The sequence below is a fragment of the Microtus ochrogaster genome, linkage group LG1 (genome assembly GCF_000317375.1).
Source record: "Microtus ochrogaster isolate Prairie Vole_2 linkage group LG1, MicOch1.0, whole genome shotgun sequence".
NCBI lineage: Eukaryota > Metazoa > Chordata > Mammalia > Rodentia > Cricetidae > Microtus > Microtus ochrogaster.
This window is the reverse complement of record NC_022027.1, coordinates 21,465,279-21,482,808: the sequence shown is the minus strand read 5'-3', so window position 1 is coordinate 21,482,808 and position 17,530 is coordinate 21,465,279.

Here is a 17,530-nt window from a genome sequence, read left to right as displayed (position 1 = left end):
TGTGCATGCTGAGAACTGCAACACCAGGTTGCAGGGTTGCAGGATGGTCTAGTATCGTGGTCCTGGGTGTGCATGCTGAGAACTGCAACACCAGGATGCAGAGACTGAAAACCAGCAGGCCAGGTAGGGTGGGACTGTGCCAGGAATCCCCAGCTCTAGTGAAATAGAAGCTGGAGCACAGCGTTCAAGGTCACCTCCTGACACTTAGCAAGCAGGAGGCTAGCCTGGGCTAGATCAGACACTTTTTATTTATTTATTTATTGTTTTTAAAGATGCCCAGCAGAGCAGGATTGGCTCTTGTTATTTATATCTTCTCCGGAGTCTTAAGGATCAGCTTGATTGGGAAATTGTCACTGGTGTAAGTGGGTGTGGCTCTGCCACTTCTCTGCTTTTCCTGAGTTTCCTTGCAATCTGTCACAGCTATTTATAGCCGCTTGAACCGTGGGTTTGTCAAAGCCCCTGCTCAATCATAGGTTACTCATAATTAGACCTCTTCACACAGTCTTCTCTCATCAAACTCATTTGCATTTCTCCCCGGGCGGCTGACTCCTGGAAACTGCTCAGCTGGTCTTTGAAGACAGTCTCCCAAGGGCAATTTCAAGGGTTTTCAACAAGCTTCTCCACTTTCCCAAGGAAGAGCCCCTTCCTGGGGTGCCCACTTCTGGGTCTGGGTGCCCTCTCTTCTAATTGGCCCCTTGTTCCCTGGTTTTTAGGCTTCTCCTTCTGCTAGTCCCAGGTGGGGAAACTATCACCGTGAGCCACAGATTCGGGACAGCTGAGAAGTGTCAGAGCAGAGAGAAGATGGAAGAACCAGGCTCAGGTCTGGCCAGCAGAAGACCAGAGACAGCCAAAGCACTGACATGGGAGTGATATAGGACCACAGATGTGAACGTCACATTAACTGTAAATGCTGATGTAAAAGACCCCCTGTTGTGTCTGAACCACTACCAGGTTCAGGGGTCAGAAACAAAGGTTGAGAGTCAGTTAGGTCACCAAGCATGTCCTCTAGCACAAAGTAATTAATGACATTGTTATAGAGTAGGCTTCTGATAGGGTCCCACCCCCTCTACCGCAAAGCACCCCCTCCTCCTTGTTGGAGGAGGCTCTGAAGTTTCAAAAGCCCATGCCAAGCCCAGGCCTAGGCCCAGTCTTTTTTTTTTTTTCTCTCTCTCTCCCTCCCCCTCTCTTTCTCCCTGCCTCCCTGCCTCCCTGCCTCCCTCCCTCCCTCTCTCTGCCTTCTGCCTGCAGATCATATAAGCTCTTGGCTAATACTCCAGCACCATACCTGTCTACCTGCCACCATACTTCTCACCATGATGGTTGTAGACTTACCCTGTGAAGCTATAGGCCAGCCCCTAATTAAATGCTTTCTCCTATAGGCATTTTGGTCATGGTATTTTTTTCATAGCAATAGGAAAGTAACTCACAGAAACTTTCAGAGATCTATGGGCTTCAGACTTTTCTTCCTAAATGTACTTCTGCCTTCTAGGACTAACTTTGGTATGTGTGAGTCCTGGAACCATAGGCAGAGACTGCTTGTTGTTCCCAGCCACCCAGACCTGAAATAATCACACAGAAGCTATATTAATTATGACACTGCTTGGTGAATCACGCAAGCATATGGCTAGCTAGCTCTTATATTTTAAATTAATCCATTTCCATTATTTTGTATTTTACCATAAGTCTGGTGGTTACCCGTAAGGTTCCCTGGTGTCTTTCTCCTCTGGCAGCTTCGGTGGCATCTCCTTGACTCTGCCTACTCTCTCTACATCTCTTCCAGCCTGACTATATTCTGCCCTGCTATAGGCCGAAGCGGCTCCTTTCATTAAACAATGGTAATAAAACATATTTATAACATACCGAGGGGAATCCCACATCATGGAAATTGCCAAATATATGATCTTTGCTGCATCTCCTAGAAATACTGAAATTTGGTTATCAGGAGCTATGCATAGCTTTAAAAATATTCCAAGAAAAGAATCTTGTTCCACGCGTTCTGAAGTCCAAGGTAATGTTCTGATGTTAAAAATTCTTTATGCCCCATCTCACTTCCTTTCCCTTGGCTCTCGCCCACCTGGTCCCCTTCACACACACTAGGCAAGTTGGTGAGTGCTTCCCATTGGAATGCTGACTGACCTTGCTGACTGACCTTGTGTAGGTGACTGTAGCCACAGTGAGTTCATTTGTGCCACAGCCTTGACATGCACAGAGGACAGCATTTCACAGCATTCTTCCTCAGGCTCCAGCCCTTCCTTTCTTTCTCCTTCCTTTTCCCTGAAGTTCCCTGAGACCCATGTGGAGTGTGTGTGTGTGTGTGTGTGTGTGTGTGTGTGCAGTTGATATGGCTGTCCCATTTAGGGCTGAGCATTTTCTCAGCTCTTTGACCAGTTACGAATCTCTGTATTAATTTCTGCCCACTGCAGAAAAAAGCTCTTCTGGCCTGGGTGGAGCCATCTTAATCTGTGGGTAGAAATATAAATATTTAGACGGCAGTTTGACAATATGTCCATTTATCAAAACAAGAGAAATAGGTTCCTTCCTAGGGCTCATGACCTCCGGAGAGTCATGGGCTTCTCGCCAGGTTTATAGTCCTCTCTTATGAACGCTCTCTTGTGGAGCAAGCCTCAGATCCAATCAGACAGTGGCTGGTTACCTCTATAACCTGTACGCCTCTGTTGTACCTGTGGCCTCTTAGGTATTGCCGCATTCAGGATTTACCACTGTGTAAGACTGCTAATGCCTTTTTCATTCCTTCAGCAGGCTGTGTAGCACCTTCCAGCACCATGAAAAGCAGCTATCATGGATAACTTTACAGATTAATTCCAGCATGCTGTCTCTGAGGGCACTTTGGAACAAGGACCTTACATACAGCACTAACTCTTCCTAAAATCTGAGCTGGAAGGGAACCTCTAACCAAGAATCTCAGTCTCTTTCCAGACACCTCCAGTTTCCCTGGAGGTGCCTTAAGATCACCATGGGAGGATGTAGCAAGCCTAAGTGATGTTGTGGCCCCCACCTCATCGAAGCTGAGCGTCCCTACCTTCATCTGGCCTCTCTGTTGAGCTCATTGCTCTTCAAACAAAAAGACGAAGAAGATCGGTGCTGTCAAGTGAAGTTTAAAAGCCACTTGCCTACTCAAAATGAGTTTTAAAAAATGACTTATCCTTTCTAGCATTCTCCTTTTATAAATAAGGAAGCTGACAACGGCAAAGCTTTGATGACTTGATCAAGCAGTAGTCGGCAGCTGAGTTCCCCTTACCCTCCCTCCCTGCTCCTGCTACAGCGTTGGCAGACACAGCAACCGATGCTCAGTCTGCACAGGTTATGAAAGAGGGGACTTTTTGAGACATTCCTCTCTGTAAGATAGAAATTCTCTGAACTAGCTCACCATCTAGGATCCTCATAGAATGAATGCCATAGGGCTCTACACCCCAGCCACAGAGAAAACCAGCACAATACAATACAATCATGGAGGCCTGTGATTTCAGGGTTGGCTTGACCCGGGCTCTATATCAGCTCGATTGCCACGCATGGGCCACCACAGCAGTCTAGTTCCCCACAGGACTGTTCCTATGGGAGAGATAACTGAAAGTGTCTTGACCTTTGCTTTGATTGGGGCCTCTCTGAGCCAATGGCTGTGGCAGGCTGGTTTGTTTCTCAGGGTAGCGGCCATGGGTCCTTGTTGCCTGCCTATGGTTCTTTTTATCCTATTTGGACTTACTCAGTTTTAGAAGGCTCTTTAGCGTGTGTCAGATGATCTAGTGATCCAGTGTTCTAGTTCCTGACTCTTCTACCTCCTTTTCTGCTCAGGTATTGCTCTGTTTAGGGTCCTCTGCTATGGCTCTTCAGTGCTGTTTGTGACATTCTCCTGTCTTAAAGGCTGGATGGGATTGGTCAATGGTTGTGGGACTCAATATCAGATAAATCTGTTCCTCTTTTCTTTCTTCTCCCCCTCCCACCCTGTGCAGTGCTGGCTGACCTGGAACTCACTATGTAGACCAGACTGACTTCAAACTCAGAGATTTGCCTGCTTCTGCTTCCTAACCCTAACCAAGTGCTGGGATTAAAGTCCTGTACCACCACTGCCTGGCTTGTGTCTCTTTTCTAACAAGGTTTTGTTTGTCTTGTCTGATAGCCAAAGCGGGTGCGGAATTCACTACATAACCCATTTTGACCTTGAAATCACAATTCTCTGGTCTCAGTCTCCGAGAGAGAACAATATCACTGTGACTCCTACTTTCCAGTGATAAGATGAAGGTCTATATGTTTGTGGGATCCCTGAAGCCTCCTCAATGGCACCCTAGTGAGCTGTGGTTGTCCAGAGAGACACATGCCCCACAATTGCCTGCTTCAAACACTGGCCATACTGCCCCTCTGCTGACCCACCCAGGAGTTGGGGAACTGGGCCCAGCCCTCTAGACGCTGTCAACGCTGAACTTTCAGAAGTCCCTGTACTTTCTATCTTGTCTGAATAGTAGGAAATCCTTTAAACCAAAATGACCCGTGTCTTTGTTTCTGAGGATAATGAGAAAAGATAAAGGCAGGGTGGGGGGGAAGGAGCTCAAAGGCCTGTACTCAGGATGGAGACAGCTCATGGGCTGAGAGGGGCCCACTAGAGGATGGAGCAGCGGAGAGTCTTGCCTCTTGCTAGAGCTCTTGTTTCCAGCTCTCTTCCACAGAGGATGAGGGGAAAGGAGACAGATGAGGTTCTTGGAGGACCTTGATTAAGATCTAGTCACCACACTGTCCAGTAAGAATTTCATGTGCAGAAGTCAAACAAATAAATCAAAAGAAATGAAATCACTCAGCCAGAGAGTTGTACTGCCGAGGATGTGTTTACTGTGCTGTTATTTACTGTGATAGTGAAAATGAAAGCAAGCTGACCGTCAAGGGCAGGGAAAGAAGACAGGATAAGAGCACCGTACGACGCAATCCACAGATCCATCCGCACTCACAAATGGAGACTCCGGGGTTGTGTAGTCGGCCCAGTTGGCTCACTCCTGCTTTCACGATTTGTATCTGCAGTGTGCCTGGAGGAAATCACGGGAATGGAAGCACAGACGAAGTTACCAGGTTGGAAGGGACAGCAGGAAGAATCTGGGGTCCTTGGGGACAAAGAAGAAGTAGAAAGGACTTGAAAGGGAGTTTGAATTTTAGACCATCTGTGCCCATAGGGAAAATGGCACTTGCTTCTGCTAGGTGCAAGCGCTGACCTTCAATGGTGCTGGGGAAAATCCCAGTGAGGTCTAGGGGGTTCTCTCTTTTCTATGGCTGGGTCTCCAGTTACAGTGGCTCTCTGCATAGCCTTCACTGGCTCCTAAGTAATACTGTTGGGGTGGCATAGTCCTTCTGTGGTATAGGAGGTCCTTCTGTCTATGTGTTGCTTTCATTGGTTAATAAAGGAACTGCTTTGGGCTTATAGCAGAGCTGTAGGGAAACAGGGCTGGGGATGGGGAGGGAACTAAACAGAATGCTGGGAGGAAGAAAGGCAGAGTCAGATAGAGACCATGGAGCCAAACTCCTTGAGAATCACTTCTGGTATGTTTTCTCTCTGAATTAACTTTACAGTTACAACATTTTATCTAAACCATTTCCCTTTTCTTTCTGGCTTGGACATAGGTAGCAGTTTGTGCCATTTCCTTCAGATGTGCTGTTCTCTGTGAGCTTTTCCAGAGAGTCATCATCAGCCGCCTTTGAGGGTTTGGATGTCTGATGACTACACACCCATTCGCCTTGATATGCATCATATACACTGTGTTGTGTGTTCTGTCTGTACTTCTATTGAACACTTAAACAAACTACCGAATCCGTGCCTGTAAACACAGAAATATGCACAAGTTGGTGTGTTTGTAGGTGTGGCCTATACAGTCACGGAATAATGAACCACTTGCCGTATGCCAAGCCCCATGGGAGATGAAAACCGAAACACACAGTCCTGTTTGTGAATGATATTATAATCAAACGGACAGTGGCTTTGATCATTTCCAGCAAAATCTCAAGTTGAAAAAGCAATGGACATTAAAAATATATTTTAGGGCCAACCGCATTGAAGTCAAACACTTTTGTTTTTATAGAAATTTTCTGTGGTTGCTGTAAATTAAGCCTCCCTTCCACAGATGGCCATGTGTAGTGTATCCTGGGTACAACTCTAGGTGGGATAATTTATTAAATTTACCAGAACATTTATGAGGGCTTAGTTTTCTACTGTGTGACAGACTAGCCCAGACCAGGCAACTCAGAAGTGAAATTTAATTCTCGCAGTTATTAGGTTATTAAAAGGCAGCTGTGGGGAGATGGTAGGCAGAAAGAAAGAGAGACTTGGTCTGACCTTAGATAGGACCATGTTTATTCACGACGAGAGGGTATCTTCTTCACTCACTTGTGTGGAAAGTCAAATTGCCTACTAAGAAAATAAACAGGCTGTGGCCCTTACAGGAACGACAAAGATGTTCCTAGTCTGCAAGGGAAGCTGGGAAGTGTAGTCTTTCAGTGGGGGTGAGCAGCCCAAGGCTGAAGGCTGCATGCATCTGGAGAGGTCTTTCTTATTGTCCCAACAGAAACACATACCAGAAGCTAGGATGCACGGGACTCTTCATCTTCTTATAAATCCATTAATCCCAATACAGAGGCCCCACCCCTATGATTTTATATAAGCCCAGCTTCTTCCCAAGAGCCTCACTCCCCCAAATATCACTAGCAGATGAATTTCAAGATTTTCTACAGCACGAGCTTTGGAGAACAGTATTCAAACCACGAGTGAGGAACTAGAATTAAAAAGCAAATAAGACCTGGTTCTAATCCTCAGACCACCGGTTATCTGATAGGAAGAGCAAGCTGCAAACACCGGGTTCCCAGTAGGCATGATGGTGCAGAACAGGCTCTACAGGCTTCCTGGAGAACAGCTTTCTGCCGCCTACCTTGTGTGTGATGCCCTGTTGCAGATGTTGTACCTATGATCTTAGCAGTGGCATGAGGACATGCCTCTCTAGTGTTTTCCTGTTCTTCCGCTCAGGGCGTGGAGTTCCAGTGTGCTAGGGTCAATGGCCCCCACAAGGCTGACGGGCTCAGCACGGCAGGACTTCCTCTCTGAGCTATGGCACACGCCATTTTGCTGTTTTTTTCTATCCTTCATCGGGAACCAGGAAGGGTAGTTTGGTTTTCCTCCTCTGATAAAGCTGTTGATACCCACCCTGGCTCACTATGCATCTGGGAGGGGGCCAAGAAACCCATTAAGAGCTTCTAGCTGTCTTTAGGATAAAATTCAACCTTCCTACTTCAAGGCTGGCCCTAATCTCCCTCCCTGTCTTCTCCTAGCTGCCCCTACCATGGCTCTTTTGGGGAGCAGCCAGGCTTGATCCTTGTGGTTTCTTCAGAATCACCAGCTGCAGGCTCGACTCCAACCTCTGTGCATTGTCTTCCTTGCGCCTAAAGTACTTTCTCTCCTAAGCTCTGTCTGCAAGACCTGCCTCATTCCCCAGTCCTCAGTGGCTAGGTCATTGCCTTAGGCAAGTCCCTGTTGACCTCGGAGATAAGGTGGCTCCCGGAAGACCCGGGACCTATCTCAGTCCCCATCAATGTCAGAGAGACTGACTGTTCTTGTCTGCTTTTCTCCTGTAACTTTTAAAGGGAGTGTATAGACCACATCTGTTCGCCTGGCTATTGTTTTCTCAGGACCCGGCAGGTGATTTGGTGGGTGCAGAGGCAGCTTTTGGGGCAGGTGAGCCGTGTCGCCAGCAGGGCCTCATGTACAAGAAGGTGGCCTTAGTCTCTGGTTTAGTGGTGCTGTCTAGAAAATGTTGTGTTTCAAACAAGGAACCCTGTATGCTTTCATTTTGTACAGGGCCTCAGAAATTATGCAGCTCATATGTGGACCAATAAATGAATTAGTATACATAATACATTCTATTTTTAAACAAACTAACTCTTGTAGTATATTGAATCAAGAAGTGGGACAGAAAGATCACTCATTGATTAAAGAAGATGACAATTTGTTAATACTTTTCTCTTTTCTTTTCTTTCTTTCTTTCTTTCTTTCTTTCTTTCTTTCTTTCTTTCTTTCTTTTTTAGAAGAGGGGAGACTTATTCCATAGTTTCGACTGTCTTAGAAGTCACTGTAGCACAAGCTGACCCTGACTCCACGGTGATCCTCCTGCTTCAGCTTCAGCTGTGCTGGGATTGCAAGTGCGAGTCACCACATCAACCGGGGGACAACTGGAGTTGGAGCCCACATGGTGCAAAAGTTGTCTTCTGATCGCCCCACAAGCGCCATGGCACCCACATGCCATGCACACACACACACACACACACACACACCAAATAAAGTAAATGCCAAAAAATTAAAATCAAGAAAGAATTGTGTGCTGTCTGTTCTGTGAGATGCCTTTGCATTAAAACCTGCACTTTGTATGACCACAACCATCATGAATTCAAAAGAAAAACGAGTGTGTATAAGGAATGATTTACTTAGTCTTGTGTCTAACTAAGAGTGTAAGGATGGGTATGGCGGCCTACACCATCCGAGTTCCCGCACTTGGGAAGACATGTCAGCAGGCTACAGAACCCGGTCAAAAACAAAAATAGCCATAGACAAGAAACTTTCTGCAAACTGTAGTAATGCCACACAGACGTCAACCTCTATGCTAAGCAAGAGTGTGTCTGTGTGGCAAGAGCAGTGCTGGGAGAGGGTGGCCGCCATGGTTAGGAGACTGGGGTCTGGCTGTCACCATAGTGAGGGCTTTGAGTCTGAAAGCCTCTAAGGGACTTCCTGCTAAGCTTTGTAAGGGCAGTTTGGGACTGCCTCAGTTACTCCATACTGCTGTAATGAAGTCCCACAGGCTAGAACATGTCACTGTGCGCACTTGAAAAGCTGAGGCAGGAGGATCACGAGTTGGAAGCCAATGCAAATTATATAGCAAGTTCTTACCTAAAGCAAACAACAAAACAACCACCACCACTACAAAAGCACACAGGCTCTGTGACTAAAGAACTACCAACTTACTTCTCACTGTTTTGAGAGTCCAGGAAGATCAGGTGTCGGCAGCACTGGTGTCTGCCTCCTCCTCTCTGGGGGTATATTCTTACTGGGTCTTATCTTGGTCGGGGGTAGCACTCCTTTGGGCCTCATTTAGAAGGCTGCTCCCTTATAATTCAGTCAGCTCCTAATAGTATCACCTCTGGGGTCAGGATTTTAATCTGTGAATTCAGGAAGATGGGGTAGGGACACAAGTATTCAGACTACACAAGGGAGTCTTTTTACAAAGGATCTCTCAGTTATCACCATCATGTCTAATGGGGCAATGGCTGTGATTACCAACTATCTATCTATCTATCTATCTATCTATCTATCTATCTATCTATCTATCATCTAGATATTAACTAATTTTTTCCTACATGTTTGTCTTTATGACACATGCATGCCTGGTGCCTGCGAAAGTGAGAAGAGGGTGTCATACCCCCTGGAACTAGAGTTATAGACAGTTGTGAGCTGTCATGTGGGTGCTGGGAATCAAACCCCGGTCCCTTGGAAGAGCAGCAAGTGCTCTTAACCACTGGACCATCTCTCCAGTTTCTTGTCTTCACCATCTTTGGTCACATGGTGACCAAAATAAAGACAGTTTATTTCAGCCAGGAAGGTTCAAATGTGGATTCCCACACAGCGGGGCCCAGAGTCTCTAGAACATGTGAGATGCTTATTCTTTCCTTACTGCTGTGCATCCGAAGTGTCCAGGACCAGGTCTGACTGCCTCATCAAGGGCAGAGTAGGCTCTGCCACCGTTTACATTCTGACCCTGGCTTCCCCTGCTCTACGACAGGAGAAAGGCTTTACACCGTCTCCTACCTCTCTTCCCAGGCACTGAATCTGACATGTGAAAGCCATGCCCAGAGCCCCGCCAGATGCTCCTGAGCCCGCCATTCTTTGATACGTGTGCAGCTGTCTTTGTCCTTGCAATCGCTCACTCTCCTGGCTTGCCACTCAAGAAGATGAATCTTTCCCGAGTCCTGTCACCCTGCAAACTCATCGCCATCTGCCCAGTGCATTCTCAGTTGCTGACTTCCTGTGTCCTGGCACACTGGGTTATCATCATCATCTACTTCCTTCATTGCTTTTCTGGAATTTCAGAGTTCTTTAAAGGCCTGGGTTTTGCCTCTTCAGCTCAAGTACACCTGAGACATGATATTTGATTAATGAATGCTTGAGGAAGGGATGAATGATTAACAGAATAACTCTCTCATTCATCCCAAATAATCTTTAGAATTAGTACTACACTTGCCTGGGCCTCTTGGAGACACAGTCGGGGAGATAATGAGAGAGGATCAAGCAGTGGGGGTTTAGATCTTGATGGCTTGTTGGTCCTTCTGCTTGGCCATAGCCTAGTTAATTCAACTCATAAAATAGGGAAGCCTCCCCAAGCTTCCAGAAGCTCCTTGGGCTTTACTGACTGCCCTGCATTTGCTGGCATATCTTCACCCTGTCTTAAGGGTAAGGGCTAAAGTAAGGAGGGGAGGAAACGGGTCTTCCTACTGAATGTAGCTCCTGCCATGTCTCCATCATTCCTCCCTCAGAGGCATCCGAGATTACAGAAGGTCACTTATGGCTATTGTAGCTTACATGCTAGACATCATGAACTCTGTGGCTTGCTTTGGTCAAGCACTAGGCTGGCGTTGACCCAGATCCTTGAAGGAACCAGATGAGGTGCCTGGCTGGAGAGTTAGAAGTCCACTGGGTGGTAAGTGCCTTTAATCCCAACACTTGGGGGTGGGGGGAGGCAAAGGCAGGTGGATCTCTGTGAGTTTAAGGCTAGCCAAGTCTACATAGTGAATTCCAGGGCAGTCAGAGATGTGTAGTTAGATCCCGTGTCAAAACAGGCCCCCAAAAGTACTAATAATAAAATTAAAAAAATGTAAAAAGTCTATGGGGGAGTGCCAGGTATAAGGGTGGTGCGTGTTTTTAGTTCTCGCCCTCAGAAGGCAGAGGGCAGGTGAGGTGGCTCTCTGTGTGTTCAAGACCAGCCAAGGCACCCTAAGGACTCTTTAAAGTTAAAAATAAAAAGAAAAGGCTCTGAGGGGATCAGGACCACAGACATCTGTAGCGTGGAATGGCAGTCTGCTTCCAGTGGAAACACTAAGCCCAAGCAAGCTGTTTTCACGGAAATGTCAAACCATTACCGCGAGGTTTGAAATGACAAACCCTTGAACTTGCACGAAGTTGCTAGCTAGCCCTTGTTGAAGCTTCACAGGGCTAAGTGTAAGCCTTCCCTTTACTGGAAAGGAAACCGGGGTTACCCAGCTTATGGGGTGTTCGGGATACCCTGGGATCAGTGCCACCGAGGTCAGTTAGTCTCCTAACTCTACCTTCCAAAAGGTTCGGCGTGTAGGAAGCAGATCCGAAGGCCCTGTGAAGTCTTGAGACGCTTGAGATACAAAGAGCAATTCTATAATATAGTTAATATAGTTAAGTCATAGGTATGTTTTTTGAGTTTTGGTCCTTTGAAACTTAGCTATCCTTGGAGGCGGGCCTGGAACACAAAAGGTCCAGGAATAAGAGTAGGAAGCTGCAGTTGATGGTAGGGAAAGGGTTGGGAGAGAAGTGACATAAGCCACGAGGCTCACTACGGCTGGGGGTGATCCAGGGATGCTCTGACTGCAGAGGCCTGGGGAAGGAGGCCAGGGGCCCAAGGCACAGTGGTCAGAGGACAGTACCTGACAGGGCCAGTCAAGACGAGTGCTGGCACCAGCTGGCATTCCCAAGTGTCATGCAATAACTGGGTGTCATCCAGGACACTAAACAACGCCCCAGGGCACAACAGGGGCAGCTGCTGAGCTCTGACCTGAGGACTGATGATGAGAATCTCCTCCTCCAGAAAAGGAGATGGGCTTGGGGCAGGCAGTTAAAGACGCCATCCTAGAGGGAGAAAGACAGACTGGATGTTGCCGGGATCCTTGGGCAAGATGTATGTATGTGTGTATGTTGTTGGGGTCGGGAACACAAGAAAGGTGTCAAGGCTTCTGACTTCCTGCCCTTCCTCAAACTTTACATGTGTGAGCTCCAGTCTTGCCTACAGTCTTGTGAGCAGGAATTAGTTTCCATGCCTTATGGACACGGTCATAATGTACCAGAGACCCTGGAGCTAATTGCAGGCCATGGGAGAGGCTGAATCTGAACAGAGACCAGGCTGCCCTATTCCCAGTACACAGTTGAGGCAGAAGCTCCCTAGGGGGACCTAGAACCCCAGGGCGTGCCTGTCTCCTCTGGTAAAGTTTATGACCGGGTGACTAGCTTTCTCCCATCCAGTCATGTATTCCAGGCCCCTCACATTGTGCCTTGCTGGGAAACATTTGTGTTCAGGCTTGCAAACGGGAGGGGCTGTAGGAGACCCTCGAGGGGAGGCATGACAAGGTCAAGGAGGAAGGCCAGGGAGTAAGTGTGGTTAAGTTGCAATTAAGTGGAAGAGTAAATTGCTCAGAATACCGCAGTCCTCAACCATTCTGAAATGACTTTACGGTAATTCTAGATAAAAAACACGCCATTCGGAGACGATACTTAGAGATCTGGGGTGGGGTTGGTTTATTTTATTTTATTTTTCCTGACAGTTTCAATATAATTCAGCACTTTCACTTTGGCAGATAGGCCTGACCTTTCTGTGGTCTGAGGACAGCTGACTCAACAGCCCGGTAAGCCATGGGGCGCACATGACCCAAAGCCAGCCGGGCTCGCGGTTCCCAGCGCTTGAGTCTCCTCTCTTGGACTCCGGAAATCTCTGGAATCTGGACCTATAACCGTTATGGAACTGGGTCTGGGCAGAGCGTTCCTGGGTTAGAACCTTTTTAAAAAGAGGAATTTCCCCAAAGTTCACAAGAGGCAGAGAAGGGCCCTGGTTTGGCTACGTTCTTCCCCCTTTCTTTTTTACGCGGTGCAGATGGGGACTGGAGATGAAGAAAAAGAGGAAGGAAGAGGAGGTGGGGGAGGGTCTGCGGCAGGGTAGGCGGGTTCTGGCTTCCCGGGAACCAGAGCTCAAACTCAGGTTTTCTTGGTATAGAAGAAGGTTATCTCTTCTGAATGCCCGTGGTCGAATTTTCCTCTGACTTCGTGTTCCTTTGGAACCAAACCGTGAATCTGAATATTCCTCACTTCAAAACCACGATCCACCTTCCTCACCAAAACAAAAGACAGCACCTACCCCACCCCCAAGCCCCAAAGTGAGGTTTCACACGCTTATCAGAACTCAGATCTGCTGTGCACACCAGGAAACAGTGCCAGTAAGCCAGCTGTAACCAAATCAGATCTTTCCCCTTGACTTCCATTGGTGAGACGTGGGACTTGCTGACATCGAAGAAATGACAGAGCGAGGTGTGGGCGCCCTGCACCTGTCCTCTCAGAAGACAACGTGGCTGGCTTGCTGGCCTCAGCTTGGAATAAGGAGCATCTAGAATCAGCAGAGGTAGAGACCCTGAACAACAGAAGTCAGATGAGGTTACCATTTAGAATTTCATGTGGCCTCAATATGATCCTGGTGGGGGCTATGCCTGTTCCCCTTCAAGAGTGGATGCTGGACTCTGCTGTGGATAAAAGGGAAGCTGCCAGAAATAACCCTTATTCTGAAAAGGGAAACGAAGGAGGGGCTGGGGAGATGGCTCAGTCAGGAAAATACTTGCTGCACAAGCATAAGAATCTAAGTTTGGGTCCCCAACACCCAAGTAAAATCAGAGCCCAGACAGATGGTGGTGGCGCACGCCTTTAATCCTCGCACTGGGGAGACAGAGGCAGGCGGATCTCTGTGAGTTCGAGGTCAGCCTGGTCCACAGAGCAAGTTCCAGACAGCCAGGGCTGCTACACAGAGATATCTTGTCTCAAAATAAAAATAAATAAAATAAAATAAAAATAACAAGCAAACAAAGCAAAACAAAAAGCAGAGCCCAGTGAAGCACAGCAGGAACCCCATCGTTTCCACAAAGGGGAAGAAAGGAGGATCCCAGAAGCTTCCTGGCCAGCCGGTCTAGCCAAATCTGTACGTCCAGTCCAGTTTAGTGAAAGACCCAAAATACAAGTCTCAAATTATGAGGTGGAGAAAGATAGAGGAAGGCGTTCAACATTGAATGAATGTCTCCTCACAAATGCACACACATGCGCACACACCAAGTGTATGCAAGCACGTACACTACACACATACAACGTCACACGCTCACAATGACCTTATTCTAGCAGGTGGACTCAAAGCTCAAGCTCAAGCGATAGCAATAGCGCCTGCCTCTAGTCTCTGTTTCAGAGTTACTGTGAACATCCATGGGGTGGAGAACCTAGAGGAAGCCAGCTATCTCCCAAGAAATGGAGCCGGTATTCTGCTCAGTGTGAAATTACCCCAGAGAATCAAGGTGTGTTCTGAGGCTGTACAGACTAACTGGATATAGAGGGGTGGGCGGGGTGCTAGCTGATTTTTACTTTCTCGGCAATTCAAAAAGGCTTGAATTTGTTCTCTAATCATTAAACCAAAAAATGTCAAAGTACCAAATGATTTGAACCCCTGCTTTGAAGGACTGAAAGTTTTAAATACCATTCCATGTGTGGAGACCATCCTCTTCTCTGAGGTTATAAAATGTTTGTGAGGATGAGGTGTCCTTGGGAGTGAAGGAAGTCACAGGAGGTCACAACCTTGGTCACTGTTGGTCCTCCGCTGCTTTCGAGACACTGGATTCCAGGTGGTTTCCCGTCTTAGAGGTGTTTGTGCTTGGTCTCTGTTCAGATAGAATAGTTCCATTCACATATAATGGAGACCATAAATAGGATCACCTGAAATCACATGAAATTCTAAATCGTGACCTCATCCGACTTCTGAGCCTGTCACTCAAAGATCCCTGGATCTCTGCTTATTCCAGACTGAGCCTGGCAACTTTTCTCCTGTGTCAGCATCTCCCGAGTCTTTTAACCATTGGAAGTCAAGGGCAAAGATCTGATTTGGCCTCAGTGGCCCTCTTACTCTACTCACAGCTTCGAGTTTGGGTCTGTGGCTTGTAGGATCACAGGCACGCACAACCACACTCTAAACCTTGCTTTTTAAAACAGTGTGAGAAACATGGGAAAATTGAAAAGATAAGACTTCCTATGCTGCACTCACCTGGTTTTAACGTACATTTAACATCTGTTCTCGTGGCACAGCTGTTGCTGTTATGAACTACCGTCTACCCATCAACTGAAGCCCATAGACTGTCAGATTTCCTCAGTTTCTTCTGCTGCTTCAAGACTCCTTCCAAGGTGACATGTTGCATTTGCTTGGCTCCTCTTGATGGTGAATCTCTCAGGCTTTCATTGTCTGATGACTTTGATAATTTTTTCATGTCTGCCCTCTGTAGACATCCATGTTGACAGCTTTTATAGCATCTAAATGAGGTCATTTGTTTCTTGAATTATTGAGCTGTGAGCTATATATTTTTAGTACTAGACACCTGCAAACATTTTCTCCATTACTGTAGTAAGATGTATTTGCTTGCTTATTTTTTGTTTGTTTATATGTTTGGTTTTTTTTTTTTAGTTTTGTCTTAGTTGGAGTTTCTATTACTGTGAAGAGACACCATGACCATGACAATTCTTATAAAGGAAAACATTTAATTGAGGTGGTGACTTACAGTTCAGAGGTTCAGTCCATTATCATCATGGTATGGAACATGGCACTGTGCAGACAGACATGGTGCTGGAGAAGTAGCTGATAATCCTACATCTCTCAGGCAACAGAAAGTCAGCTGAGATCCTGGGTGGTATCCTGAGCATAGGAAACCTCAAATCCAGCTGACAGTAACACACTTCCTCCAACAAGGCCATACCCACTCCAACAAAGCCACACCTTCTAAGAGCACCACTCCCTATAAGATTATGAGGGCCAACTACGTTCCAACTACTACAAGTTTACATATTTATATTTGTTTTTAATTCAAAATTTCATACAATAAATTTTAATAATTTCCCCTTCCCCATTCCTCCCAGATTCTCCCACCTCGCTTCCCCCCAAATGTATGTTCTTTTATTCTATAGCCATACTGACTGAACATACCTAATCTTTTCTGATAATTTCTTTTTTTTAATTCTGAGAATAATCTTAGAGTCTCATGGATGTTTGGCAAATAAATGCTCTAACAATGAGCTATTTCAAGCATCTTCAGTTGGTTCCCCTTTTCACTTTATTTCTGAGTTGCCTAGACTGGTCTTGCGCTTAAGATCTCCCTGCCTCAACCTCTTGAGTACCTGGGATTACGGCAGTGACAGAGCAGAGAGTGCCACTCTCATTACATCACGTCAAGGGTAGACACTGTCAGCATGGTACGCCATGCTTTAGAATGGCCTCAGACACCTGCTTGGAGCGGTGTCTTGATTATAAAGTTTCTCTTTTCCAGTGTTCCCCACCATAGGAGTGGGATTTATGATTTATGTTTTCTCTCAAGGGTGGAGGCTCTGCATAAATTATACAGAACACTCACTTGTAGATTTGTGGTTGTTAATAGTCCAGTCATTCATTAGTGTCAGTTAGGCTCATAGGACTTTATACTTTGGGTTCTAATTAAGTCTACTTTTATTTGTCTGTTTCTATTGCCACAGCTTTGGCCATGGTGAGCTTTTCCACTTGATTCCTTGTTCTAGAAAGGCCCTCCATCCCTTCTGCTTCCCTGTGTCTTTCTTGAGCTCCCTAATGCTGACCACAGCTCTGCTTCCATCTCTCCTGTGTTTGTCTCCTGCTTCATCCTTGGACCCCTATGCAGTTCTGTGCTCTCTTCTTTTCCCAGTTCTGCATCCTCTTTCTGAGCCCTGGTGACCCCCTAATGGTTGAATCTTTCTAGGGCAGGGGTGAGGCCATCAGCACCCAGATGCCTTCATCATTACTTCTACTCTTGAGGATTCATCTTTCTGTTTCTATTAACCCACGCCAGTGACAGAAAACAGAAACTCTTTGACTGTCTTCAATGGCATTTTCCATCATGTGTGCCACACTATGGGTACTGTGAGTAGGGACTGTGAAAACAGAGAGTCTGTGCCACCTCCACTAGACTATCCACTCATACTAATATATCACAGACACATCCTCAGTGAAGACATCATCTTTCCTCTCAGGCCAGCGAAGCAGTCAGGCTGGCTGCAGATCTTCACCTCTCCCTCTGCGCCTCCAAATTCAATCCACAGTCTCCCCTCCAGCTCTGGGGCAGACCATCTGCTGAAGCCACCCTCCCCTCTCCTCCTGCCCCCATCTCCCGTGGGTCACAGGGATCATCCTCTCCTAAATTCCTTTCCCCCACTCATTGCTTTATCCCAGCCCCCAAACTCCAGCAGGCATTCCCTGGGAACTCACAGGACACTCTGACCAGGGAAGCAGTTAGGCCAACTGGAGATCTTTCTTTCCCACTCCCTCCGAGTCCATTTCCCATTTTCCTTCTCTCCACTTATCCTAAAAGACCCCCCCCCCCTCCGCCCAGCTTGTTAAACAACTTAGCACCGGTGGTAACACCATTTTGCAAGGCTTGTACTGAATATTCAGGGTTTTAACAAAGGGCA